This window comes from Ovis aries, chromosome 3 (genome assembly GCF_016772045.2).
Source record: "Ovis aries strain OAR_USU_Benz2616 breed Rambouillet chromosome 3, ARS-UI_Ramb_v3.0, whole genome shotgun sequence".
NCBI classification, from domain to species: domain Eukaryota; kingdom Metazoa; phylum Chordata; class Mammalia; order Artiodactyla; family Bovidae; genus Ovis; species Ovis aries.
The window spans coordinates 79,256,632-79,284,504 of NC_056056.1; the positions used below are offsets into that span (position 1 = coordinate 79,256,632).

The 27,873-nt window shown below is 45.1% G+C and overlaps 1 long non-coding RNA gene across 1 annotated transcript in view; it reads right to left on the minus strand.

Annotated features, from left to right (window-relative positions):
* LOC132659591 (uncharacterized) overlaps positions 1–27,873 on the minus strand; it is a 65,808-nt gene continuing 37,935 nt past the window's right edge. The window contains exon 3 of the long non-coding RNA XR_009600166.1: positions 1–27,669. This is a non-coding gene — a long non-coding RNA (uncharacterized LOC132659591). The remainder of the gene's footprint in view (positions 27,670–27,873) is intronic.

The following is a 27,873-nucleotide window of genomic DNA, read 5'->3' on the forward strand; positions in this document are numbered from 1 at the left end:
TAAGGAAGAGTTAAAACTCTTTATTTGCAGCTGCCACAATTACATATGTAATCCCCAGAGAATCTATAACAAACTATTTGAACTAATAAGTGAGTTAATACAAGGTCAATCTATAAAATTATATTTCTATAAAAGAGCCACAAAAAATAGAAAATGAAAACTGAAAAACCATATAGCATTATAATAGCATCAAAATATAAAATGTTTAGTGATAAATTTAACAAAATATGTACAAGACGCATTGCATACTGAAAATGCAACAACAAATTGCCGAGAGAAATTAAAAGGAGCTAAATGACACACACAGGCTCACAGATTGGCTGACTCAATATTGTTAAAGCATTAATTCTCCCTGAAATGATACATGAATTTAGTACAATCCCAATCAAAATTCCAGAAAGTTTATAGTTATTGAAATTGAAAAGTTGATACTAAAATTTACAGAGAAATGCAAGGGACCTAGAATAGCTAAGATAATCTTGAAGAACATAATTGAAGAATTCATACTACTGCATTTCAAGTCTTACAATGAGGAAAATCTATAGTAATTAAGACAGAGTGATATTAATGACAAGACAGATAACTTGACCAATAATAACATAAAGTGTAGAAATAGACCCACTTTTACGCTCACTTGATTCACAAGGAAATATCATTGTAGTTCAGTGCAGGAAATAATGATCTTTCTAACAACTGGTGCTGAAACTTGGGATATCCATACTGGGGAAAAAAGTATGAACCCCTACCTCATACTCAGTTCAGTTCAGTTCAGTTCAGTCACTCAGTCGTGTCCGACTCTTTGCAACCCCACGAATCGCAGCATGCCAGGCCTCCCTGTCCATCACCAACTCCCGGAGTTCACTCAGACTCATGTCCATCGAGTCAGTGATGCCATCCAGCCTTTGTCGTCCCCTTCTCCTCCTGCCCCCAGTCCCTCCCAGCATCAGGGTCTTTTCCAATGAGTCAACTCTTCACATGAGGTGGCCAAAGTACTGGAGTTTCAGCTTTAGCATCAGTCCTTCCAAAGAACACCCAGGACTGATCTCCTTTAGAATGGACTGGTTGGATCTCCTCGCAGTCCAAGGGACTCTCAAGAGTCTTCTCCAACACCACAGCTCAAAAGCATCAATTCTTCAGTGCTCAGCTTTCTTCACAGTCCAACTCTCACATCCATTCATGACTACTGGAAAAACCATAGCCTTGACTAGACAGACCTTTGTTGGCAAAGTAATGTCTCTGCTTTTGAATATATTATCTAGGTTGGTCATAACTTTTCTTCCAAGGAGTAAGTGTCTTTTAATTTCATGGCTGCAATCACCATCTGCAGTGATTTTGGAGCCCCAAAAAAATAAAGTCTGACACTGTTTCCACTGTTTCCCCATCTATTTCCCATGAAGTGATGGGACTGGATGCCATGATCTTCATTTTCTGAATGTTGAGCTTTAAGCCAACTTTTTCACTCTCCACTTTCACTTTCATCAAGAGGCTTTTGAGTTCGTCTTCACTTTCTGCCATAAGGGTGGTGTCATCTGTATATCTGAGGTTATTGATACTACATACAGGAATTGATTTGAGATAAATCATAGATTTAAACATGAAAGGTAAGACAATAAGGTTTCTAGAAGCAACTGTAGAAGAATATCTTCATGACCTTTAAGTTAGCAAAGATTTCTTAATCAGGATGCAACAAGGCAGTAGCCCTAAATGAAAATAACTGATTAACTGAACTTCACTAAAATTGAGACTTCTATTCATCAATGGAAATCATGAAGAGGATAAAAACCAAGCCCCAGACAAATATCTTTAAATAGATAGGACAATGTACTCACATCTGGAATCTATAAAAGACTGCTACAAGTCAGTAAGAAAATTCAAACAGTCCAATTTTAAATGTATAAAAACATTGAACTGGCATTTAAAAAGAGAATATCTAAATGGCCAATGGGCATATGAAAAGGTGTTGAATGTTACTACTTACCAAGTAATTGTAAATTAAAACCTAATGAGATAGTTTTTGTATAGCGCAGGAAGCTCAGCTCAGTGCTCTGTGAAGACCTTGAGGGGCTGGATAGAGGGGTGGTAGGAGGGAGGGTCAGGAAGGATTGTACATGTGTATGCAGATAGCTGATTCACTTTGCTGTACAGCAGAAGCTAACACAACATTGTAAAGCGATTATATTCCTATAATAAAATTTTTTTAAAGAGCCCTAAAAGAACACAAAAAAGAAAGAAAAAACCGAATGAGATGCCACTGTGAACCCGCTAGAATGATAATGAGATATTGCTACACATCCACTAGAATGACTATAACTAAAGACTGAAAATACCAAATGCCCCTGAGGATACGCAGCCCCTGGACCTCTCAAACACTGATGGTGGGAGTGTATAACCACTTTGGAATATTATTTGATAGTATCTATTAAAGTAAACATGTGCACACTCTGTATTTCAGCAAATCTACACCCAGTTGTACACCCAACTGAAGGGTGAACACATATTCACAAAAACACATGTACAAGAATCTTCGTATACCTTTAATCTCAATAGCCCCAAACAAGAAACAACCCAAAGACTTGTCAATAGGAGAACAGATTAAACAATTGATAAATTGTGGTATATAGTATATAAATATTTATGTGTATGTGTGCACATACCTAGGGGCTTCCCAGGTGGCGCTAGTGGTAAGAACCCACCTGCCAATGCAGGAGACATAAGAGACACAAGTTCCATCCCTGGGTTGGGGAGATGCCCTGGAGGAGGCCATGGCAACACACTCCAGTATTCTTGCCTGGAGAACCCCATGGACACCAGCACAGCAGGTAGGGATTGAAAATGGTTGATGCACAGATTGGGAAAAAGGAACTAGAGACAGAATTAACGTTTTAAAGATGGGACCAGGGGACTCAAGACCTCTTGGGTCAAGAGCCCTGCTCCTCGGAGCCACAGCACTCTTATTTAGTGTCTTGGCAAGCAGAAAGTATCTGTTGTGCTACGATGAAGTCAGCCTCCTGTGTCCTCAGTCACATCTCCTATTTTATTGATTACTTTAAAGTATCTTGGTTATTTTCTTGTACAAGGGCTATCACCTAGAGTCATAGACCCGCATATGCCTTGGGAAAACATCTCACTGTGTGCACAAGCAGTGTTCTGAACTTGCACTGACCCAGCGTTCCAAGGTCCACACTATGTTTTTCCCTAGCTTAGCAGGGCATGACAACCCCAGCTGATCAACCCAATGTACTTTTATTTGAGTTATGCTATATTTTGCTTTTATTCTTTTCCCATGGTGATTTTCTCATGGCTTAGCCAGAGCAACAGGCAGCAGACTATTAAGCCCTGCAGATGAGGGGCCTGGCAGGCTACAGTCCGTGGGGTCACAAAGAGTCAGACACTACTTGAAGAGACTTAGTATGCACACATGCACACAAACGTAGACATATCCATATGCACATATGCACACACACAATAGACTACTGTAAAATACAAACTGCTAATAGTGCAACAAAGTGAATAAATCCCAAGATGTTATATTGAGTGGAAGAATCCAGACACTAAAATGCATACTGCATGATTCGGCTTACATTAAATTCACAAGGAGGTGAAACTGTTCCCTGTTGATAGAGAAATGAACAACAGTTACCTCAGGAGTTAGTGCAGATGGAGGAGCATGAGACTCTTCGAGGATACAGGAAAGAACCCATATCTTGACCTAGGTATATGTATATATGCAGAAAAATTCATCAAGATGGACACAAGATTAAATATTTATACACTTGACTGTATGTATGTTATACTTCAATAAAAATAGTTGACTAAGAAAAAGAACAGAGAAGGCAATGGCACCCCACTCCAGTACTCTTGCCTTGAAAATCCCATGGATGGAGGAGCCTGGTGGGCTGCAGTCCATGAGGTCTCGAAGAGTTGGACACGACTGAGCGACTTCACTTTCACTTTTCACTTTCATGCACTGGAGGAGGAAATGGCAACCCACTCCAGTGTTCTTGCCTAAGAATCCCAGGGACAGGGGAGCCTGGTAGTGGGCTGCAGTCTATGGGGTCGCACAGAGTCGGACACGACTGAAGTGACTTAGCTTAGCTTAAGACAAAGAAAGGAAAAGAATTTGAACACAATATCACACTAATGAGCTTTTAAAAAGAACTTTCCTTGTAATACTTCGTTTCTTTAAACATGAGTTCAGGGGCTTCCCTAGTGGCTCAGTGGTAAAGACTCTGCCTGCCAATGCGGGAGACACGGGTTCAAATCCTGGTCTGGGAAGATCCCACATGCCACTGAGGAACAAAGCCTGCACACCACACGATTGAGTCTAGAGCCCAGGAGCCACAACTACTGAGCCCGCACACCACATCAAGAAGAGAAGCCACTGCAATGAGAATCCCATGCACTGCAGCTAGAGAGGCGCCCCCGCCGGCTGCAACTAGTGCTAAGCCGCTGCGGCAACGAAGACCCAGCACAGCCAAAAATAAACAAAATTATATTTTAAAAAAGCATAAGTTCAGGACAATGAAAACTCTATGTGTATATGAATATATACGATAACAGTTTCATTGAAGATAGCAAAACTATTTCCTAAATGTGGATGGAAGAGTACCCTTCTGAAAAACATACAGAATCCACACAAAGAAAACTGTAAAACTTTCCTGGAGAGATATTTATATCTTGAATAAGTGGAAAAACATGTCATATTTCTAGGAGAAAAAAATCTAATACTGCTTCACTACCAATTCTTCCTCTTCAATACCAATTATGTTACATTTTTAACATTATCCCAAAATAAAATCCAAACAGAAAATGTTTGAATTTAATAAAAAATTATCCTATAGTTCATAGAAATAGAATAGCTGCAATGTTTTAAAACAAGGGTGATGATAGGGGCCTTCACCTACCAGGCACTAAAACTGAAATAATGTAAAGCAGAAATAATAGCACAAAACAAACAATCAGAGCAACAGGATGGAAATTCAGTAAGGTGCAGTTGGTAAAGAATCCATCTGCCGATGCAGAAGACACAAGAGACACAAGTTCAGCCCCTGAGTTGGGGATATCCACTGCAGTAGGAAATGGCAGCCCACTCCAGTATTCTTGCCTGGAGAATTCCATGGACAGAGGAGCCTGGTGGGCTGCAGTCCACGGGGTCACAGAGAGTCAGACACGACTGAGCGACAGAACGCAAGCACACACGCAAAGAGAGCTTCTCAAATCAGTGGGAAAGTCTAGATTATATAATGAATAAGGGCAGTGGCCTAGGAATTTATAAAGTTAGAAACTTATCTGTTACACGCTTAAAACACATAAATTCAGGATGGGTTAATTATTTCAACTCTAAAAATAAAGCTGCCAGAAAGCTGATGGGCTAAACTGTTACAAGAAGCCTCTGGATTTCCTATCCTACTTCCAAACACATAGGATTTCTAATTTAAATACAGTTCAGTGATCAGTGATGTGTGCTGAGTCATGTCCAACTCTTTACAACCCCACAGATTGTAGCCTGCCAGGCTCTTCTGTTCACAGAATCTTCCAGGCAGGAATACTGGAGTGGGTTGCCAGTTCCTACTCCAGAGGATCTTCCCGACCCAGGAATCCAACCAGTGTCTCTTGCATCTCCTGCATTGGCAGGAGAATTCTTTACCACTGCACCACCCTGGTTATACCTTAAATATAGTTCATACCTGGCCTATCTCAGGACAAAGAGGGAATTCACAAAGGAAATCCAACTATAAAAATAGCTGACTAAAAAAAAGAGCAAGAAAAATTATTTGAATGCAGTATCACACTAATGAGCTTTTGAAAAGAAAGTTAAAACCAAAGCAGTAAAAGGGAATTAGGAACCAAATGGCCAACAACGTTATTAGAACCAGATATATGTCCAAGGTAGTCAGGTTTTAAATGAGGTGCTTAGCCTAATTACATTTATGGAATTATCGATAAATAATTATCTTACGCTAGGTTACATCTACCACCTTACTATTTACTTTCTATTTGTCCCTCAGCTGTTTTTGTTCACTTTTCCCACTTTTCCTGACTTTCTGGAGATTATTTTTTAGCATTCCATTTTATCCCCTCTATTGGACTTTTAGTTTTACATCTTTGTTTTATTTTTGATTCTTACTCTAGGGATTGCAGTTTGCAACTTTACCATTTCAGAGACTAGAATTTATCACTATTACGCTGTTTCACATGTAGTGAAAAACTAAATGACAATAAATTTTCATTTAGCTCTTTCTGTGCTTTGTACTATTGTGGTCATATATTTTACTTTTACTTATGTCATAAACCCCATGAGAGATTATTTTTATTCTTTTTGCGTTAAACTGTACTTTAAAGAAATTGAAGAAAGAGACAAAAAAAAAAAAACACTATTTATCTCCATGCTTGCTATTTCCTGAAACTCTTGATTTCTTCCTGTTCATTTGTGTTCCTATCTGGGATTGCTTCCCTTCAGTTTGAAGAACCTCCTTTAGCATTTCTTGTTTTGAGGGTCTCCTGGCTGTAAATCCTCTCAACTTTTGCTTATCTGAAAATATCTTTCTTTATTTTGCCTTAATTTTTGAAGAATGTATTATTTCACTAGCTCTAGGATTCAAGTTTGAAGAATTTTTTTTGTCTTTCAGCATTTTAAATATACTGTTCCATTGTGGTCTGGCTGGGCTGTGCTGTTTCTAATTTTTAAAGGTCATAATTTGTATCCAAGTTACTGTGTATGTAATCTTTGTTGCTCTGCCTTCTTTTAAAATTTTCTCCTTATCTTTTTGAGAAATTTTACAATAATATGTCTAGGTATCAGTATTTATCCCATTTGAGGTTTGTTAAATTTCTCATCTAATTTGAGAAAACTGTTTTTCACCTAATTTGGGAAATATTTGGCCATGGTTTTTTGAAAACTTTTCTATCATATTCTCTCTCTTTTCTGACTCCAGTAGTGTATGTTAGATGATTTGATATTATTCCATGTGTCACTGATGATTTGTTACTTTTTAGAATATTTTTCTCACTTTGCTTCTGTTTGATTAGTTTCTATTGCCCGTCTCCAAGTTCATGGATCCTTCATTCTATAATACCCAAAGTTCTATCTGCTTTTAATCCCGTTGAGTGGAATGATTTCAGATTATTTATTTTTCAGTTCTAGAACTGTCATTGGGTTCTATATTGGAGTGACCATTTTTTTCTGAAATACTCATATAATTCTTAATTTAGTTATGCATCTTTTCCTATAAATTCTGTAACATACTCATAATAGTTATTCCCTGTCTTAAATTGAGGGGCATTCCGCAACATGCTGGATTGTGCTCTTTAAAATCAAGACCATGGAAAGAATTGGGAACTGTCTCAGGTCGGAGAGAACTAAGGAGCATAACAACTAGACCCAAGGCGTGATCCCGCCCTCCGTTTCCAGTCTCTGTTGTCCACAAGCCCGGCCTCAGATGGGAACCTACTTACCAGCCCCACCACGCCCCACAACTCGGGCCAGGAGAGCCATCGACTCTACCTGATTTTCCGCCCCCAAGAGAGTCACTTCCAACAAGATCACGGGGCGGGGTCACTTCACCCACTGCTCTGAATCCAGTGAATTAATAAGAATAGCTTAACAGTAAAGAGAGTAATTTACCAAGAAAACATAGCTATTATAAATTTCATGGGCTTGCAAACTACTATAAACTCTCTGGGAAATGATGTGTTATTATATCAAAAGCCATACCTTAAAATAACTTTTAAATCATGAAATTTCATTTCTTGGAAAGTATCCTAAAGAAATAGTTGTACGGGGCTTCCCTGGCGGCTCAGTGGTTAAAAATCCACCTGCCGAAGCAGACGACGTAGGTTCGATCCTGAATCTGGGAAAATCCCACATGCCTCGGAGCAATTGAGCTCCATGGGCCACAGCAATCGGTCCTGCGCTTTAGAGCCCGGGAACCGCAACCCCTGAGCCCGCACGCCACAGCTGGTGAAGCCCGCACGCCCTAGAGCCTGTGCAACAAAAGACGCCGTTGCCATGGAAACCGCACACCCAGCTGGGGAGCAGCCCCGGCTCTCCGTAATCAGAGAAAGGCCTATGCAGCCACGAAGACCCAGAACAGTCAAAAATAAAGATAAACAAATAAATCTACAAAAATAATTGTGCAGGGTAAGTGAAGATAAATATAAACGGATGTGCCATTGTTAGCTGTGTTAGAACCAGGGACTCTGGCATTTAGGTTCAAATCGTGTCTGTACCTGTTTTCTGATCGGTAACATCAGGGTAAGAACGATCTCTACTTCACAGAGGTGTTATAAATATTAAATGAGGACATACCGCGTCACATGCTTAAAAGAGAAGCTGACACATAATGGCGAAAGCAAGCGCTAATGTGGTGTCTAATGTGTTCTGAGTGATGGAGACTCACTAACTCACTTCCCTTTTATAGAATCTTCTAAGACAGATGCTATCATTATTCTCACCTTGGTGATGAAGAAACTGAGGCACAGAGACATTAAGTAACTTGCCAAGGTTATGTATTTAGTAAATATACCGGCAGGATTTGAACTCAAGCAAATTAGCTCCTGAGTCTGTGTTCTTAACCCCTATGCTATGATTACTAAGCTGCAGTATTGGACGCAATACAAATGGAGATTTTGATAAGTAATTTATTCATAAAATGGAATACTGTCCATCTGTTTTCAATGACAATGTAGTGGATAATAAAAATAGCTAAATGTTATGAGGTAATTTACTATGTTAAAGACACTATTATAAGCATTTTATTAATCAATTAATCCTCAAAAATGTAAGAAGGAGTTATTTTATTCCCTTGCAGATAAGAACATCAAGGCACACAATGTGGGTCACTTGCCCAGTAACCCATGGCTGATCTGGCAGACAGGACTAGAGCCCATGCAGTTTGAGTCTAACCTTTATTCTTCACACTACACGAGAGATATAGACACACAAACTCGGCAGCCTGCCTCCCTCAGCCATCTGCTAAATGACATCCTGCCCACCCCTCCTCTCCCAATTATTCCCAGCCCACAACAATACTTAGAATGTCCCTCTTTCTCTCATCTCCCACACTAGATCAAGTCTTGTCCAAGTCTGTCCCCAAGATGTATCTTAAATCTGTCCACGCATTTCCATCCTCTCCACACCCCTCATCTCTTCTTGCTGTGAAGATTGTAGTGACCTCTTTTACGGATCTTATGTACCCACGTCTCTATCCAGTGCTCATATCCACTCCTAGACAGCTTCTGGGAAGATCCTTCCAAAATGTTTTAAGGAATAAAAAATGCTTTATTTCTTCTCTTAAAATTATGGGACGTTTTTGCATGACAGTTTGCTTACAGTCTACACTCTTTAATACACCCTCCAAGGTCCTCATCATCAGCCTTAGCCCTCCTTTGTCACCTCCTTGAACCACCTCTGCCCCAGACTTCTTCTTGTGCTTGATTCCTTTCCTCCTAGGGGCCGCCACATTGTGTCAGGATGACTCCTGCCCAGGCAGTTCACAGAGCTGATTTCTCAAGGATCACTGGACAAAATAGATCTGACCCACCAGTCCAGAGCAGTCACCACTAACTCTAATTTTCTCTCTCAGGTATTCTCTCTTTTTTTCATGATACTTTATTCTCTCAGTCAACAAATATTTATTGAGCACCTACTGTGTGTCCCCTGTAGCTCAGTTGGTAAAGAATCTGGCTACAATGCAGGAGACCCGGGTTTAATTCGTGGGTTGGGAAGATCCCCTGGAGAAGGAAATGGCAACCCACTCTAGTATTCTTGCCTGGAGAATCCCACGGACTTAGCATGCCAGGCTCCTCTGTCCATGGGATCACAAGAGTTGGACAAGACTTAGCAACTAAACCACTGTGTGTCAGGTACAGATACAACGTGTCTGACACATTCTAGGTGTAGGGAATAGAGCAGTAAAGAAAACAGAGCTCATCGAAGTTGGCAATTATAGTTTAATTTATGTATTTACGTGATTAGATACATAAACAGTATATATTTTTGCTTTATTCCCATAGATATAGAAAACCCAGGAAGGAAAATGGGATTCCCGCCCCCCAGTTCCCAAAGCAGCTTGACCTTTGCCATTTCAAGACTAGGTCTGAGGGAGGGTCTCATCTCCCAGGTGTCGGTGGGTGTCTGAGCAGGCCCGGGAAGGGAGGAATGGAAACTGATGTTTTGGAGAGAAGGCAGAGGGGTTTGTGCCAGGAAACTGAGTAATTCCCAGGCACAGAAGGCAGTGGGGGTGAAGGCTTCCTTTGAGGTTGGAAAGGCTGTGCGTCCAACTCCGAAGCAGCCTGGGCTAGTGGGAACCCACATGGGGGGTTGATGGGAATAGCAGAAGGCTGGGAGCCAGAGATGCTCACAAAGCAGTCAGAGCAGAGGACCACAGGGACTGGTAGTGGGATGAGCATGCGAGAGCCGCCTCCGATTTTCTAGCCACAAAAACCCCAGGATTTTGGGACAATTCATGGGAAAGGAAATGACCCCAACAACTAACGCTGAACTTAGTGCCGACCGTGGCATGGGTGGCGTTAAAGCCAGATTTGATGGGATTCGAGGGGAATAACTCTTTCACACCAAGTGTCTTGGGCAGTTCCAACCAGCTGCTCTGCCCACCGTGTACCACCTCTCTGGGCTCAAGCTGGTTGTTTCCAGTGTTGTATACCCAGGGCCTAACAGGACATTCAGCCCCTAGGGACTCAGTAAGTGATTATTAAATGAGAAACTCTGGGAAATTACACATTTTAAAAATGGTAACATGACTCACACTGGAGAAGGGATTATCAGTGACTTTTAAATGAAAGTTGAGTTAATCGAAGTTACAAATGCCCATATCTTTTGACCTTAAGCTATCATTTCTAGGAATTTACCCTATGGATATAAGAGCATATGTAAAAAAAAATTATGTGTATACAAGGCACTTGTTTGTAGACTTTTTTGTAATTGTGACAGGTTGGAAACAATTCAAATGTCTATCTGCAGCTGACTTATTAAATAAATACAATGAAATACTACTATACAGCTGGAAAAAATGGAAAAGTCTCATATAATGAAAAGGCATGATCTCTAGGATATATCACTAAATGAAAAAACAATCGATTGAACAGTATGTGAATATGACATGCAAAAAGGAAAAAAAAGAAAGTGGTATATACTTGTTTGTGAGTGACATATCTCTGGAATGTTAACACAAAACTGATAATGCTGGTTACCTTTAGGAAGGGGAACAGGGTGGCTAGAGTGGGGTGGGAGGGGTTTTGCTGATTATATTTTTGTTTTGCTTAGATTTTGAATCATATTAATGTGTTTCCTCTTAAAATAGTTAAAATACCAACAAAATCATCATTTTCTTTTTCATCTCTTTTTAATTGTCTCAGAAATGAGACTACTTGCTTTATTTTTTTTTTAAGAAAAAAAAAAGAGGTAACAACAGAGAGCCATTGACAGAAAGTTAGGCCTAATTGAAAAGAAAAAAATGTACATCATTTTTCATCTGGAAATGTGTTTTAAGGTGCCCCTTTGTATTAAGGATGTTCAACCAAATGTGGCTGAGTCTTTTCATCAATGGAACTAGTAATAGGGATCACATAGGGGACTGTATTTTTTAAAACATGTCCTGTGAATTCCTCTAAGTAGAAGTGATTTAGAAATCCACTTATATTGTAGCCTTCTCTTCAGACTTTATTGTCATCAACATCTGCTTTTTAAAAGAAACCAGCTTTCATCCTGGGAATACTCCTGAAACCTGTCAAAGCTGCTTACAGGAACCCAAGTGTCTACAGTCTGGGGGAGCAGACTGCAGCCCACGTGCACACCAGAGGCTGGGCCTGGACTGGCACAGAAACCAGGGTGAAGGGCTAGGCCCCAGAGTCCCCATGAGATAAAATCAGAGTACTGAGTGGTTGGGAAAACAGGGGTCGTGATTCCTCAGTGCTTTTAAGATATCGTTAGTTTACTGGCCAAAACAAATGAATACTCCAGACTGACTAAAATAGCCCTAGCATCCTCAAAGTCCCACCTCCTTGTAATTCTCTTGTGCCACCTGCCCTAATGGGCTTTCCAGTCTTCTGAGACATCCTAAATGTTCCCACTGTTTGGGGGTCACACTGTGGGTTATATGCTGTCCTTATTTGATAATCAATAGATGACACCTTCTTTAATTATATCCTCCCCACAGAAAAGGGGGCAGGACTAGGGGAGCACATTTCAGAGTCCACTTGGACTCCCTTGGAAGTTATAGGAGTCCATGGGGCAGGAAGTTGGCAGACAGAGTTTATTCTCTTTCTCTCTACCTAATTCACCCTTCATCATCAGTGACTGGGGGTGGATGGGTAGTTGAGGGGAGGGTTTTATTGTGTTGTCAACTCCCATGTTGTGGAGCGAATGGTCTGTGCTTCTGGATTGTTCTTATTGTCTCTAACTGTCTAGAAAGAGTTTTTGTCTAATGTGGCCCAGCTGGTCTCTGCCATATACCAAGGTCCACTCAGAGACAGACAAAGCCAGAAGTCAGGGTCAGACAGAAACTTAGGGTGTCCTGGGCCCCATCACTGGCACCTTTTGAAACTGGCAGCCTTTAAACATTCATTAAACAAATGGAGTAAACAATAAGAGAAGTGGATGAAGAGCAGAGAAAGGCACCTAGTTTTGCCCCCAACTCACAAAGTAAGCTCTGCTGTGCACACTCACCTCCCCTCATCACCCCCAGAGATGTTAGCAATCATCCATGTTGCTAGAGTACACACATTCTGTGGCTTATCAAACTGTTCTTCTAACTGTTCCCAAAGCTCTCCTTAAAAGCATTGATTTTATCCTACAAATATTTATTGAGCACCTATACAGGCTGGAGATACTGCAATGAATCAAATGGTTGGTAGCCCCTTAAGTAATTACATTTATTTGGCAAATGTAATATCTGAGAGGCATCATTCTGAACCCTCTACAAGACTCACTTATTTTATCTTCATTAACAGCCCTTTGAGTTCGGTACTCTTTTTACCTGATTTTACAGATGGGGAAATTGAGGAGCAAAGTTACAAACTTAAGAATCAAAGCAGGATTTAGACCTGGATAATCTGGCTTCTTCATTGAAATGTTTAACTTCCAAAAGACAAAGATGAAGTCCATCTGCTCCATCTCATCTGTTACTCCCTGTGGATCAGAACCTCTTAACCCAGAATGTCCTCAGGGCAGAGCGTGACTCAGTTTTCCTATGCAGGAGCAGACAAAAGGGGTGGAGCTCCCTACCCCACCTCCTCACAGACGACTGAGCAAAAATGGAGCAGGGCTTCACTCCAAAATCTTGTGGATTCAGTTCTCTCTGGGGATAACTTTGAACTTGGGGCTAGCACAAGGCAACATCTGAAATTCTCAGCACCCACCTCAGACATGCTCCAGTCCAGCGAATCTATAGTTTTTTGTGTGTTGATTACATGTTGAAAGAGTAATGTTTTAGATGTACTAAATTAAATGAAATATACCCATACAATTAATTTTACCTGTTTCTTTTATTTTTTAGTGTGGCTTCTAGAAATTTTTAAATTTCCTGTTATGTGTCTGGTATAGTATTTCTGTAGAACAGAGGAAGCCCTAGACCCTCCTTTCCCTCAAAACAAATTAAAAGATTGGGGAGGGACAGTGGAAGGGTTTGGGAAAGAAACAAAGAAAACTCTGCCAGAAAGAAAGATGCTGATGGCCTCCAGAAAGTCCATGACGTGAGTGCGTACTATGTGTCAGGTATTGTTGCATGAACTCCATCATCACTACATTCCCATAGCGGAAGTGCTTTATTAGCTCCACTTTACAGATGAAGCAGCTGGGGCACAGAGAGGTTAAGTAACTCGCCACAGGTCATTCAGCTGGTAAGTGGCAAATTCAGTTTTTAACTTAGTCTGTCTCTAGAGTCTGATCTCTAAATTCCCATGACTGACTGCTTCTAATTTTAGATTATTGCTATCAGTCCAATCCTCCTGTGTATCAGTGTCAGGTTGAATTCCACTCTCCTCCTCGTCTGAATATTCACGGCTTCACTTCCCTCTCGTCACATCTCACATTCCTTACCTCAGCAACTGCTTCCTCCAAGTTCTGTCCACCAGCCCCCACCCTCCCACCTAGCCCAGACAGAGTGCCCCCAGCATCCAGGGAAGAACTTTTCCGAATGGAAGTGATGGGACTTTTCTGAACCTCTAAAAATAAAATGTGATTTTAAAGACTGTCCAGCCAGGACAAGTACCAGCATGGTTGGATAGGGTAGGGTGGGTAAGGGAGGTAAGAGGAATGGGAGAAAAGATATTCTTTACCACTACAAAGTATAACAGACAGGGAGTGTGACCTTCCTTGTTCATTTAACAAATGGAGCAGAGGCTGGGACAAATGTCAGAGGCAGAGTCGAGGAGCTCTGTGCTAGGGCATGGGGGGAATCCAAATGAGAGGTTCGTGGTGGGGTCTGTAATTTGGTGAAATGGCAACTACATGGGGATGTAACACATTCAGGCAGTTCACTGACTCAGGCAGCATCCTGTCTCTGCTCACTCAACTATCTGCTCCTGGGCATCTGTGTATAGCTCTCTCCTCATCAGAGCCCCACACCCAAGTTCTGCCACCTGTGTCTTCAGAGAACACAGCAGGAACACATGATACCTGCCCCTGTGGAAGAGTCAGATAAGGCCAAGGGACTGCTCATCAGCAGGCAGTTTGTGGAAAGGTCTAATTGGATGGGTGAGAGGCTGGCCGAGACCTGTTCTTACTCGGGTTCCCCTCCTCCTGCCAAGGGCAGAGGGAGGACTCTGCACCACTATATGGATGAGTCAGAGGCTGGACTAGACATGCCCTCTACACAGCACCCAGCCTGGTTGTGACTAGTTTGGGCCTTCAACACGGAAGGTTTCAATTTGGAGAACCTGCTGCAGAAACTCAAGCCAGATGAGCCCCACCTCGGTCAGAAGGGTGGTGCACAGCCAATCTAGAGCAGCTCCGGGTTGCATTCCTAGAAGCATCCCTAGGTGTCTGCCGAGCCACGAAGTCCTGAAATCTTTGCTCACCTGGGGACAGCTAGTACTGACCTTTAGGGAGACAACAGGTATGGCAGCCAGATGAACTTCCTGGCTAGTGACAGAGTCAGGGACCGAGGAGTAAGATTGGAAGAAGAAATTCAACTGAACAAATATGGACTGAGCAAATACCATGTGCCAAGCCCTGCAATTGAGACCTAGACGTCCCAGCACACAAGACGAAGACCAGGACACCCTATGAAAAAAGACGTATTGGAAGGGAGGAGCGGGTAGGAGGACTGTGCTGAGGAACTGGGCTGCCCATGAGCCAAGATGGCAATGGAGCCCGATCGTGAGGAAGACACTCGGACTTTGGGGAGGGCGCTCCAGACATAGAGGATGAGAGAGTCACGCAGGACATTCAGGAAACAGTTGGCAGAGCTGAGTGGAAGACGGAGGTGGAGCAGGAGGTGGGGCAAAACCTTGGAGGGCCCCGTGGGTCTTATTAAAGTCTGGAATGTCTTCTCTAGGGAAGACGGAGCATCAAAGTTTTACAGGGGGGAAACCGTGTTTAAGGAGGTAGCTGGGGACCTTGTGAAGAAAGGTAGGTGGGCAGTGAGGGGAGAATGAGAGAAGGGGAATGATTCCCTCACCCACACTTATAAAATCATTAGCCCTTCATCAATGGCCACATGGGGTTAAGCCTTGGGTTTTCAAATGACAAGGTATGGCCTACGGCATTTCAGGCGTGAATGCTCGAAAGGTTCAGGATTTCATGGACCTGGGGCACCTGGACATGGTTTGGGGACTTGCATGGGAAGCCTAGGATGGACTCCGTCTGCAGCGGGACCCAAGTGTCCCACCAGTCAGATGGCAGCAGGTGACCATTGGCACTAACTCTTCATACCTCTTGCTTCTCTCTCAGCATCTAATCCTGCACTAAGGCCCAAGCTGCCTACCTCTGCCAGTTCTGACAATAAAGTTTTGCTCCATAAAGCCCAAATGGGACTGATTTCAAATGAGGAGGAAAAACAAATAAAGCCACTATGACCAGAGAGTAAACAGGTCATGCGAGGGGCTCAGCAGGCTTCATATGTTCATAACGGATAAAACCATTCATTCTAAAGAAGGAATCAAAATACTTCACGGTTTTATTTCGTTTGTTTATGGATTTATTGTAGGAAACCAAAAGTGAGTTGTCTTCCCTCACCTCTTGGATCAATACTTTAGAAACAAAAAGCTTTTAGATTTGCAGGGGGCAGGGGGATAATTCTGCAATTGAGTCAAGTTAAAAACGTTACTAAAAGGGCCCTATTCTTTCCTATCCCCTCACCCCACTCTCCAAGTGAGGTGTTTGGGAGGGCAGGTTTGGGAGAACTGGAAGCATTTGTGCATCCCTGCCTCCCGACCAGCGGCCAGGGTCCCCAGTGCCCCCCTTTCGGCTGTGGTCCTGTGAATGGCAGATTCCTCTGTCCGGGTCAGGTTTCCAATCACCATAGAAACAAACTCGAGGCAGTTTCATTAATCATTTAGAGCACGAGAAGTCTAGGTCAGTCTGATTGCAGCATATAGGGTATCATCTCCCGGCCACATGGGACTCAGTCGATTTGAATTAAAAAAGATTAAGCTGCCCTGGGCTGCCTGGCCCCATCAGTTGAAGTTCTCATGTAACAGTGGTCTCTGGAGCCATATGGATTAGTGAGTGAAGCTATGCATTTATGTGGCAGGATTCAGTGAAACATTAGATGGCTGCAGGTGTCTGACGGGAAGAGGACAGGAATCACATACAGTTGGGTTTTTTTTTATACTTGTTGCTGTTCTTTTGAAACTGGAAACAATAACTCAGTTTTATTTCTCCAGTGACAGTTACCACTCTTGCTGACCGTGAAATGGTACATTTGTTACCCGGGGTTTATGGCTCACGACGAAATAGCCCTCGAAGAGCCAGGAACAGCCGTGTCCCATGCCTGCTCTGGGGTAGCGGGTGAGAATGCTGACATTTTTTTTTTCTTCCTTTCCTATGGAGTGGTAAGACATGCATCAAATAAATATTAATGACATTTTCGTTTTGCTTAAATCAAGATTTATGAACCCCAGGAAATTGACTTAGAGGCAGCTACAAATCAATATGACTCTGAAAGAGTCGTATAGGGATCCCTCCTAAAAAAACACGCCCCCTTCCAAAGTACCCACCTTATTTATGGGCCACTTCAGGACTTCAAAGAAGTTCAGTCACTTAGGCCAGACTGTTTTATTGCTTCGTGGAGCTAAGATGTTTCAGGGGGAAGATGCAGGTTACAATGTATTAGGGAGCCCCACTCGGGCACTGGGCAAAAGCTTTTCATATATTGAACTGTTGAGCTAAAGCTTCTTACACTCCAACATCCTATGGAATCACTCCTAAATCTTCTCCTTCGACTCGACACTGTCTACAGTCCCAGGTGCTAAGCCCAAAATAGAAAGTTTGTAGTCTCTTCTCCACAGTCCCCTTTCTTGTTGGGAATGTCAGAAGGCAGGAGACAGCCTGAAGTCTGTGTCTGGTTCTTCAGCCCTCACTTACCTGGGGCAGTTCAGGGTGATGGACAAGGCCAGGGGTCAGGAAACCCAGGTTCTTGATCTAGCCATGCCACTGCCACCTAACTGCGTTACCTTGGGCAGGTCATGCTGCCTTCTGGGCCTCTGCGTTTTATGTCTGAGAAGAGAAATATGACTGTTTTCCTTGGGTTCTCTGATGCTAAAATCCCTTCCCCGTTACTAGCCCTTTATGGATCCAAAAGAGGGGCAAAGCTGGCCCCAGGAGTCTGATGGATGGGAGCCATTCAATCCAGCCTGGGTCCCTCTTTCCTTTCTCTGAACCCCACAGCAGATGGGACTCATAGGGCCACCCTCTGGGCCCCTCGTCCAGCCTCAGTCACCAACAACTCTGAGGGCAGCAGCCTTGGCTCTCCTAGCAGCCTGAGTCTGCCCTCAGAATCCCACAGCATCTGGCAGAGGGCTGAGCCCCTAGCACCCCCTTTACCAACAAATACTTTTGACTGAGTGACTCAAAATAGTTCAGCCAAAGTAGTATTAACTGCCAGAGTTTGTTCAGAAAGAAAAAAGAATCCAGTACATAGGAAACACAGAGGTAAAGTTCCCAGGAGGAACCACCATTGGAGATATCAGGAGACAATAGAGCAAATTGATTTAGAATGTCGAGGAGGGAACTTGGATTGTGGGCATTAGTTGCTCGCTGGGACTTTGAGTAAACGGAGCCTCAGCGCAAAGGAAGAGCGTAATTGCTGGGGTCAGATGTCCTGGCATCACCGACTCAATGGACAAGAGTTTGAGTAAACTCCAGGAGTTGGTGATGGACAGGAAGGCCTGGCGTACTGCAGTCCTTGGGGTTGCAGAGTCAGACACAACTGAGTGATTGAACTGAACTGATGTCTTGGTACTAGCTTAGTCTGTCACTGCCTACTGGCTGCAAGCTTAATCATGTGACTTTATGCGTTGAACTCTGATCCCTCCATGATCCTGCTTCAGGAAGGACGTACACTTGCAGCCAAGGGCTGTGCTGCCAGCAGAAAGCCCTCAGCTGTCAGCCTCCTTGGGGACTGCCTCAGCAGAAGAGTGATTGCTCAAGGTCAGGCCCCCTTCCTGGGGCAACCCGAGTCCAAATAAGTGATCACCTGGGAGCCTAAGCTTCCCAAGTGGCGCAGCGGTAAAAATCCACCTGTCAGTGCAGGAGACACAGGAGACATGGGTTTGATCCCTGGATCGGGAAGATCCCCTGGAGGAGGAAATGGCAACCCACTCCAGTTTCTTGCCTGGGAAATCCCATGGACAGAGGAGCCTGGCGGGCTACAGTTCACTGGGTGGCCAAAGCGTCAGATACAACTTAGCAACTAAACAGCAACAACTGGGGCCTAAAGGCCTGTCTTCCTAGGGACAACTTGGAAAGACTCCACAGGGCTATCCCAGCTCCACATCCCCTGGGGACTCAGCTGAGAGCTTTTTTGGAACTGCATCACAACTTACCTTTTTCCCTCTGCCCCATCCTGCTTCCATCCCCTCCCTGCCGCAGGTATGAAGCCCCCAAAGCACTCTCTGATACATGTCCTGCCCACTAACTACTAATCACTGTCTCAGGGTTTGTTTCCTAGGAAACCTAGGCTGTGACATTTCACAGCTCTGAGCCACATTTCTTCATCTATGAAACTGACACAACGATAGTGCCTAGCCCACAGGGCTGTGGTGCAAGTTAAGTGAGATAAACTGTGCAAAGCAGCTAGCTCACACTGCCTGGCGTAAGGTGTCATACAGACTAGTTACATATCTCCCTAACAAAAACGCCTTGTTTTGTAGACGAACTTGACTTAATTTTGAAAAATGATATATGGATCTATAGAGATGAGACAAAGGGAGTGGTAGAGATTCTGCATCAATTGTTAGGTCATGTCCGCCTCTTTTGTAACCCCATGGACTATAGCCCTCCAGGCTCCTCTGTCCATGGGATTTTCCTACAAGAATACTGGAGTGAGTTGCCATTTCCTCCGCCAAGGGACTTTCCAACCCAAGGATGGAACCGGAGTCTCCTGCATTGGTAGGTAGATTCTTTACCACTGAGTCATCTGGGAAGCCTCACAGAGATACTAGCTCTCCCCTAAATATTCTTCTCTCTTTATTCAGCAAAAATAAAACCCTGGTTTTTAGCTGGGCACATGGCCACACAGAACAAAAACCACACAGAACCAAAAGCCAGTTTCTCCAGAAGGTAGATATGACCATATGATTAATTTCTGGCCAATGGAATATATAAAAAGGTGGCATATGCAACTACCAGAGAATATCCTTAAAGACAGAAAGGATGCCCTCTGTCTTTTCTTCTTCCTTGCTGAAATATGAACGTAATGGCTGGAACGCTGGCAGCCACCTTGGGCCATAAGGTGACCCTGGAAATGGCAACCCAGGCACCGCAAAGCAACAAAATGAAGAGTCTAAGTCACCCACACCAGCCCCGAAGTGCCTCCAGACTGTCAGAGGAGAGAAGCATACCACTGTTGCCTTGGGTTTCTGTTCTTCTATGCAAATCTAATCCTACCTACCAAAGCTGGACTTCCAAGTGGATAGAGACCATGGTCAAAGACTCAGAGACTCAGTGGGTTTGGGGCCTCCCCAGGACAGCAGAGAAACTGCCCAGTCACTAATTATATTAATAATAGTACTTAATGTTCATATTTGTGTTTTGTGGTTTACAAAGCACTTTCAAATTATTTGCCATTCTATCTTTGTAACTCTATAAAACAAGAGACATTTATTATCTCATTTCTACAGTTGAGGGAACTGAGGCTCAGAGAGATGAAATGACTTGTCCAAGGTGACAGAAATTAGAGAGCAGCGGAGTCAAAGCCAGAATTCACAACTTTTGTGGCCTGAGGCTGGATTACCCCCAACGTATTAAATATCCACGCTCGACAGTTCACCCCAGTTTAGTTAACAATGCTCTTGCCTAAAAGCTGTAATTTACAGTGGTTCATACCTGGTTGCTGCTTCTTTCCTCGTATCTTGTATCTTTAATGTCCTTTCACTGACATTAATGATCACAGTGTAATAAGCACTGTGCCTTATCGTCCCAGGCGGCCTTTATGTGCACTGCTCTCCTTTCCCGCTCCAAATAGCTCTCCATCCCCATCTCCAGTTTCTGTTCTCTACCACATTTCTGCCTTCACAAAGTCTTCCTTGGTGGCTGCAAGAATAAGCTGCTTACTCATCCACTGTCCTCTGTGACCTCCTGGAGCAACTTCCAGGTAGACTCATGCAATAGGCTCTTAACCAGATCTGAGTCAGCACCAGCGAGAAGGAATCTGAGAGTGGGTTTCGAAGGAGTCCACTGGTTCTTGGCATTCTTGGAGTACAAGAAACTGTATTATTTTCCTAGGACTGCCATAACAAATGACCACAAACTGGGTGGCTTAAAATAACAGCAATGTATTCTCTCACAGTTTAGGCGGCTATCCACAGGGTTGGTTCCATGTGGATGTTCTAAGGGAAAACATGACTCTCTCCCAATATCCTTGGTTTTAGAGATATCACACAAGTCTTTTTTAAAAGTTAATTCGTTGATTCATTCTAACTTCTGGCTGTGCTGAGTCTCCATGCTGCAAGGGCTTTGCTTTAGCTGCAGTGAGTGCGGGCTGCTTTCTAGTTGCGGCCCACGGGCTTCTGGTCACAGTGGCGTCTCTTGTCGAGGAGTACCAGTTCTAGGGCACATGGGCCTCAAACAGTTGCGGCTCCCGGGCCCCAGAGCACAGGCTCAGTAGTTGTGGTGCATGGGCTTAGCTGCTCCTTGGCACGTGGGATCTTCCTGGATTGGGATCAAACCCGTGTCTCCTGCACTGGCAGGCAGATTCTTTACCTCTGAGCCACCAGGGAAGCTCTATCTCACCAGTCTTTACCTCTGACTTCATATGGTATTCTCTGTCTGTCTCTGTCTAAATTGTCTTTTCTTACAATCACACCAGCGATTGCATTAGGAATCGCCCTAGTCTAGTATGAATGCATCTTAACTTGATTATGTCTACAAAGACCCTATTTTCAAATAAGGTCATATTCATAGGTACCAGGGGTTAGGACTTCAATATTTCTCTGTGAGAGACATAATTCAATCCATAACAAAAACCGAGCAGGGTCCCTAGAGCCAGAGAAACTACTTTCTAACCCAGCTTTCCCTCACCACCGGTAAAACCTTAGGCAACTGAAATCACTTTTTGAGCCTCAAAGTCCTCCTTTCTGTGAAAAAGCCTAAAAGCGTGTAGGAGAGATGTTGAGAACTTAAATGAGAGGGGAAAAAAAGTAAAACATTCAGCTCATTGTTTGTCCCTCCCTTCTCCAGAGGGATACTAGAAAGAGGCAGAGGGGGTGGGGAAAGCTAAAGATACTCCCCGCAATGGGGAAGACACAAGGTGGCAACTGCTATGTGGTCAGCAGACTAGAGTCATGGCCAAGAATCAGAACCAGCGCCCACCCCCAGAGTGACGTAGACCCTTTAAAAGAGAGGGGCTGAGTTGCCTGCGGGAGGGTGTAGAATCTGATACTGACTAGTTTCCTGCAGCTAAACCAGGCCAGTGAATTCAGAGGAGGCACTGGCCAAGTCCACAAGGACCACCAAGAAGTGAACAACTCCTCCTGGGCTGGAGGTACCTGAGGAAAGGAGCACCAGGTCAGCTCAAGGGGAGAAAACCTAGGACCCAAGGGGGCAGACCCTGTTGGGGGAGATGAGGAAGTTGGTGCTGCCCAGAACCCGGGTACATTCAGATCAGAAGAGCCATCAGAATCAGCCTCAGTCAGGTGGGGGCATCCCAGAAGGTCCTTCTCACACTGGGGGCAACCGCTCAGTGGGAAAAGAGAGAGAACCATCACCAGGCCAGGCCCGGAGGCCTTGCTCTGCTCTCAGTGCCGCCTGGGTAGACATCTCTGAACACGGGCATTCTGGATGCTTCCCATGGAACCCAGTAAAAACAAACCAGAGAAGTCCAAGGAAAGAGGTCAGGTTTCTGGGAAGGATAGGGCAAGGAGAACAGAGACTGAGTCAGATATCAGGCTGTGTCCCTGCCTGGCCAGGTGTGCCAGGGTCAGTGAGAAAGACTGAGCATTCTGGGAGCTCAGACAACAGACTCTTGCTGCCTGTTCAACCCAAATGTGGCTGGTGCTTGCTCACCCTCAAGAGCCAGGCGGGGCACACACTGGCCCACTTTTCCCCAAGTCGCTCCTAGTCTCATCTCCCACCTTTGCTCACAACATCCACAGCTGCCCAGCAGGTGGGGTGGAGATAGAGCCTTGTGCCATTCTTGACCCCCTGGCTGGCCATGGCTCTGCAGTGCCCCTCCTGAGTTCTGGGAGGATAAAGACCAGGTCTCACTCACCTTCCATCCCCAACAAGCAGTGCCTACAGCAAGTCCTCTCTTCCTAGGTGCTCAATATCAGTAAATGGTACCCTGCGTCCCCCCAGAAAGAAAAGTGATGCTGTGGACAGGGCAGAATAAGAAGAGTATTTTCCCCACAGGCTAAGGTTGAGGGAAGTGGGGAGGAAAAGCAGAAGGAGGGCGGGTGGAGAGGAAAGGACTTGGCTGGAGGAGGCAGCCAGCTTGCCCACAGCTTTCATATCAACTCCCTCCACATCCACTGGCACTCAGTGAACTCTTGTGAAACAGAGTAAAAGGTGTTAAACTAAGTATAAAAGTCTTAAGACTACTCCAGGGTTTTTCGGACTGCAGCACACACGACTTCATGCTAAGCTCCTCCAGGCTGACAAGCAACCGTTGTCCCCCCAACTCAACAGAGTAGCATCCACCTTTGTGGGTTTACTACAAACAGTTTTCTCCTGTGTCCAAATAACTCCCAGAGCAGGGCCATGCCTCCTCTTCATGCCTCACCTCCTCAAATACACACAGATATGTATGTGTGCCCGTCACACACACACAAATGCACAAGCAAAGCAAAGCTGGATACAAGCTTACCAGGCAATAAAAAGAACTCCATTGATTTATTACCAAACACCACGATCAAGACCAGTGGGCACTGTGAGATAACAGGAAGATGTCAGATTGAATTTCTCACCCTGGTGTCCTTTTTCAAAGGTCAGGATGTCGCCTGGAAAACTCGACACTGAAGATCTCAGTTAGGAGACATGTCCCCAGCCACCTCACCACACAGAAACCTCTCAGAGCTCTCAGACCTGGGTCAGCCAGATTTATACAATGTCTCAAGAGGTCACAGTACACATTGTCTCCTTATCCTAAGCCTCTCTCTGCAGGACAACACTGTCACTGTGGTAGCATGACCTTTCTCCAGAATCTTTGCCTCCACTGCCCAAGCTTCCTCAGTTCCCCTATGCAGGAAGTGTTGAGAAACTTGATCTTGGGCTCCAGGGCCTTTAGCACACAGAACTCATGGGTATTTGAGAGACAGAGAGGGCTGGGAGGAATGGCCACGGTTTATACTCTCTTAAGGAAATCTGGAGAGTGCCAGGATAGGGTACCCACCTCCCAGAGGGTGCTCTTGGTCATTGTGGGCCATTCTAACAATGTACTAGGGATTCAGAGGCTTAAACGACAGAAACCTATTTCTAATTCTTCTGGAAGCTAGCAGTTCAAGAGAAGGGTGCCGTCATGATGGGGTTCTTAGTGAGGGCCTTCTTCTGTGATGGAGAAGAAACTGTTTTCTTCTATCCTCACAAGGCAGAGAGGGTGAGAAAAGGAGCGAGCTCTCTTGTGACCCTTAGAAGGGCACTAATCTCCTTCATGAGGGCCCCACCCTCCTGATCTCATCTAACCCTAAACACTTGTCAAAGGCCCCATCTTCTAGTACTATCAAATGCAGGAGGGTAGGATTTCAACATACAAATATGGGGGGATACAAAAGTCACAAAGAGTCGGACATGACTGAGCGACTGAACAATGAAACTTAGTCCATAAAATGGGAGAAACAGCAGTTCATAAGGCCCTGCATTCTCTGCCCAGGCACCTGGGCAGGGAAAGCCTAAATTTCATCCCCAAGCTGGCAGTCCTCATGGGCTGTGGGGATTAGAAGTCCTCAGAGGTCATCCTAGTATGAAAGCCCGTCTCCAGTGTCCAAGGAAGCTGGTCTCAGCTCATTCTTGACCACTTCCAGGGACACAGGGCTCCTCCCTGTCCAGTAGCTATTAAAAAGTCATGCTTCCTTTTCTGGTCAGCCAGAGGCTGCCTCCCTGCCTGCCCACTTTCCCTGTCTCCTCGGGATACGTGGAGCACGGCTAATCCACCTTCCATGAAACAGACCTCCAACCGTACTCCCTAGAACATAACCAGTCAGCTTTGACCTGATTCCCCTAAGGGCTCTCCAGGCAGCAGAAGAGATTTAGAGTTCCAAAGGCTTCAAGAGAGAGCGTCAGGAAAGTGACTTCATCTCCGTGCCTTGGTTTCTGCATATATAAAATGGGGATAAGAATGAAAACTAGCCCCTAGGATAGGTATGAAGCCTGCAGGAGAAAACACACAGGATGCCCAGAGCATGATGCAAGCTGTGCTGTAAGGGCCTAGTACAGGTCAGCTGCCATCATCCTATATGTGCGTTGCCACATTTTTTAATAGAATCTATTGTACATGATCCTGTGTAACTTGGTTTTATATCCTATATCATTAGTCTTCAAAGCATTTTTAATGGCTGTCATATTTCATCTCAGGAGTTACGGTAATTTATCTAATCACTCTCAGAGGGATTACTTCTGTAAACTATATATATATTTCAGCCCAAGCTCCTAGGTCAGAGCCACCAGGGCAGGGGAAAGGTGGGGGACAGACTCCTTCAGAGCTGCTGACCCTCCTGCCCCCGCCCTCCTGGTATCCATTGCCTCCCTCCTTTCTCAACTGGAATCAATCACCCTCCCTTCCGGCCCATCCCTGCTGCCCCATAACATCAATCAACAATAAGTCACTGCTGGGTGCCCAGGCCAGTGCCAGCAGTGCAAGGGCACCTGGGAGAAGAGGGCTTGACCTGCCTTCAAGGACCCTGTTCTCTGTGTGGGGAGGTAAACCATATGCAAGAAGGACCAGGGAGGTAGTGTCCTGAGGGAGGGTCCTCAGAAAAGCAGAAAGGATGGTCTGGTGGGAGCTCTGTTCCCTGAAACACTGGAAACAAATTCATTGAGGTACTGGGGGGCGGGGGTCATCTGAGGGAGCAAGGTACACCGTGACTGGCTAGGCACGCAGAGTCTGGGAGGAGCAGGGAGGGGGCCGGCCAGAGGGGATAGTCCAGCAGGAGCACAGCTGTGAGCCCTTGTGGGGTCACAGTCCTGCTAGGGTCTGAGACGGAGCCGTCCTCTGCTCCACAGCCTGCCTGGGGCCAGATTGAGGGGCCCCAGCTTGGAACTAATGCCCCCGGTGGCCAGGGGCAATCATTTCAAAATGAAGGTAATGATCCAATTAGTGGTTATCCATCAAGTTCAGTTATCTTTCCTTGGGCTGGGGAGCAGAGAAGCTGAGTAAACACGTGCCTTGGACTGTGACATAAAACCAGACCCCCTCGCGCTGGAAAATGAGTTCAAGATGCGGCCTAAGCTGCCTCTCAGGACCTGCAGGTTGGCGTCTTTCTGGCCCCAAGAGCCAGGAGAGCCATGGCGCTTACAAGAAGCAACACTGGTGAGAGAGCAGCTCCCAGCTTCAGCCCCTTCTGAGCGGGTGGGAGGGGGCTGTGAAGATCGGGGGAGGCCTGGCAGCTGGGGGTCTGGGAAAGAGCTGCACAACCCCTGCCAGTATCCAACCCATGTCCCAGTCAGAAGCCTTAGGTTCAGCTCAGTTCTGGCCCCCAGGCCCCAGCTCTGAGCTTCCCGAAGCTTCTCGGGCCTCCCCGGCTCTCCCCTGCCCCCCATCCTCTCCACCTTCACCATCACTGCAACTGACCTCCCCACTGTGCTCTGTGTGAACCTCCTGACTCAGCCTTAAGGTTCCCTGAAGATGCGGGCTTTCTGTATCTTCCCATAGGACAGAATTTATACTTGGAAGGCACTCTGGGGAGTCCTCTACCCCAAGTATCTCACTCAAAAATGAGGAAACAGGGACTTCCCTGGCAGTCCAGGGGTTCAGAATTTGACTTGCAATGCAGGGAACACGGGTTTGATCCCTGGTCTGGGAGGATTTCACATGCAGTGGGCTACTGAGCCCACGTGTCACAACTGGAGTAAAGTCCTGAGTGCCACAATGAAGAGCCCACGCGCCATAACTAAGACCTGATGCAGCCAAGCAAATACATAAGCAAAATGTTCAAAAAGAAAAACGAGGAAACAGTGGCCCAGCGGTGAAAAGTGGTTGCAGGCACACCCTGATGTGAGAGCTCTCACTCACTCAATGGATGTCCTCCGGTCTCTTACCCTCCTCCTCCCCAGAGGAGAGCACCAACCATCATTCTCAACAACCACTCTAAACCTGGTGCACCATTCACCGGCCCTCCCCTCACTCTGTCCCCTCGTCTGGAAGGTCCTGGAATTGTTACCATTGAGTCTGAAACTAGCCTTCAGTTTTTCCTCATGGTAACCCTACTCCCTGCTCAGACTGTTGGAAGAAGGCATCATGGAATTATCCTGTTTTCCTCTCAGAATCTCACACCACTGTACCCCAACCCCACCTGATGTTCAGTGCTGCCTCAGGAAATTATTTGGCAGAACACAACTCAAACCTCCCACTGACTTGGCTCAGTGTGGCCTCACCACACCAGTGCATCCTGGCTCCTCCTGCTAGCCAGACTTTACGGGGACCATTGAGTGACACACCCTTCTCCCCCGGTCTGGAGAGATCAGAGACTGAGATGACAGCCTGGAGCACCACCCACCCCTTTGTACTCTATTCTCTACAGTGAACCATGATGTGGAGGGACTCTTCTCCCCATCCTGGAACCTACCCCTCCACTCATGATCTGTCCTCCAGGCTCTTCAGAGAAGATGGTACAGGGGCCCAGCACTGAGGCCTGCCCTCTTCTGTAGCAAGCGTGCAGGAATTGAGGCACAGAACTCACCAGAAATTTTCTAGTGGATTCACTGCTTCTCCCTTTTGGCTGACAACTAATCAATGACCTTGGGTGGCTCTCTCTTCTCTGGAATGCAGGTCCTTCTTTCAAATGGGCCAGTTTTCCTTGTGTGTTCCTCTTACACTGACCTCCTTACGCATGAGCCACCTGCATATCAATTGCAAAATGTTTTCAATAGTTATCCAATTTTCTTTTCCTCGGGCCTTGTCCCCTTCCCTCTGTTTCTACCTATAAAGGGTATAAGCTCTATATCTAGATTCATCTCTTTTCTGTGCATGTCCAGTAGTCCCAGCACCATTTGTTTTTTTATCTTTGCTCCAGTGACTTGCCTTTGCTCGTTTGTCAGAGATC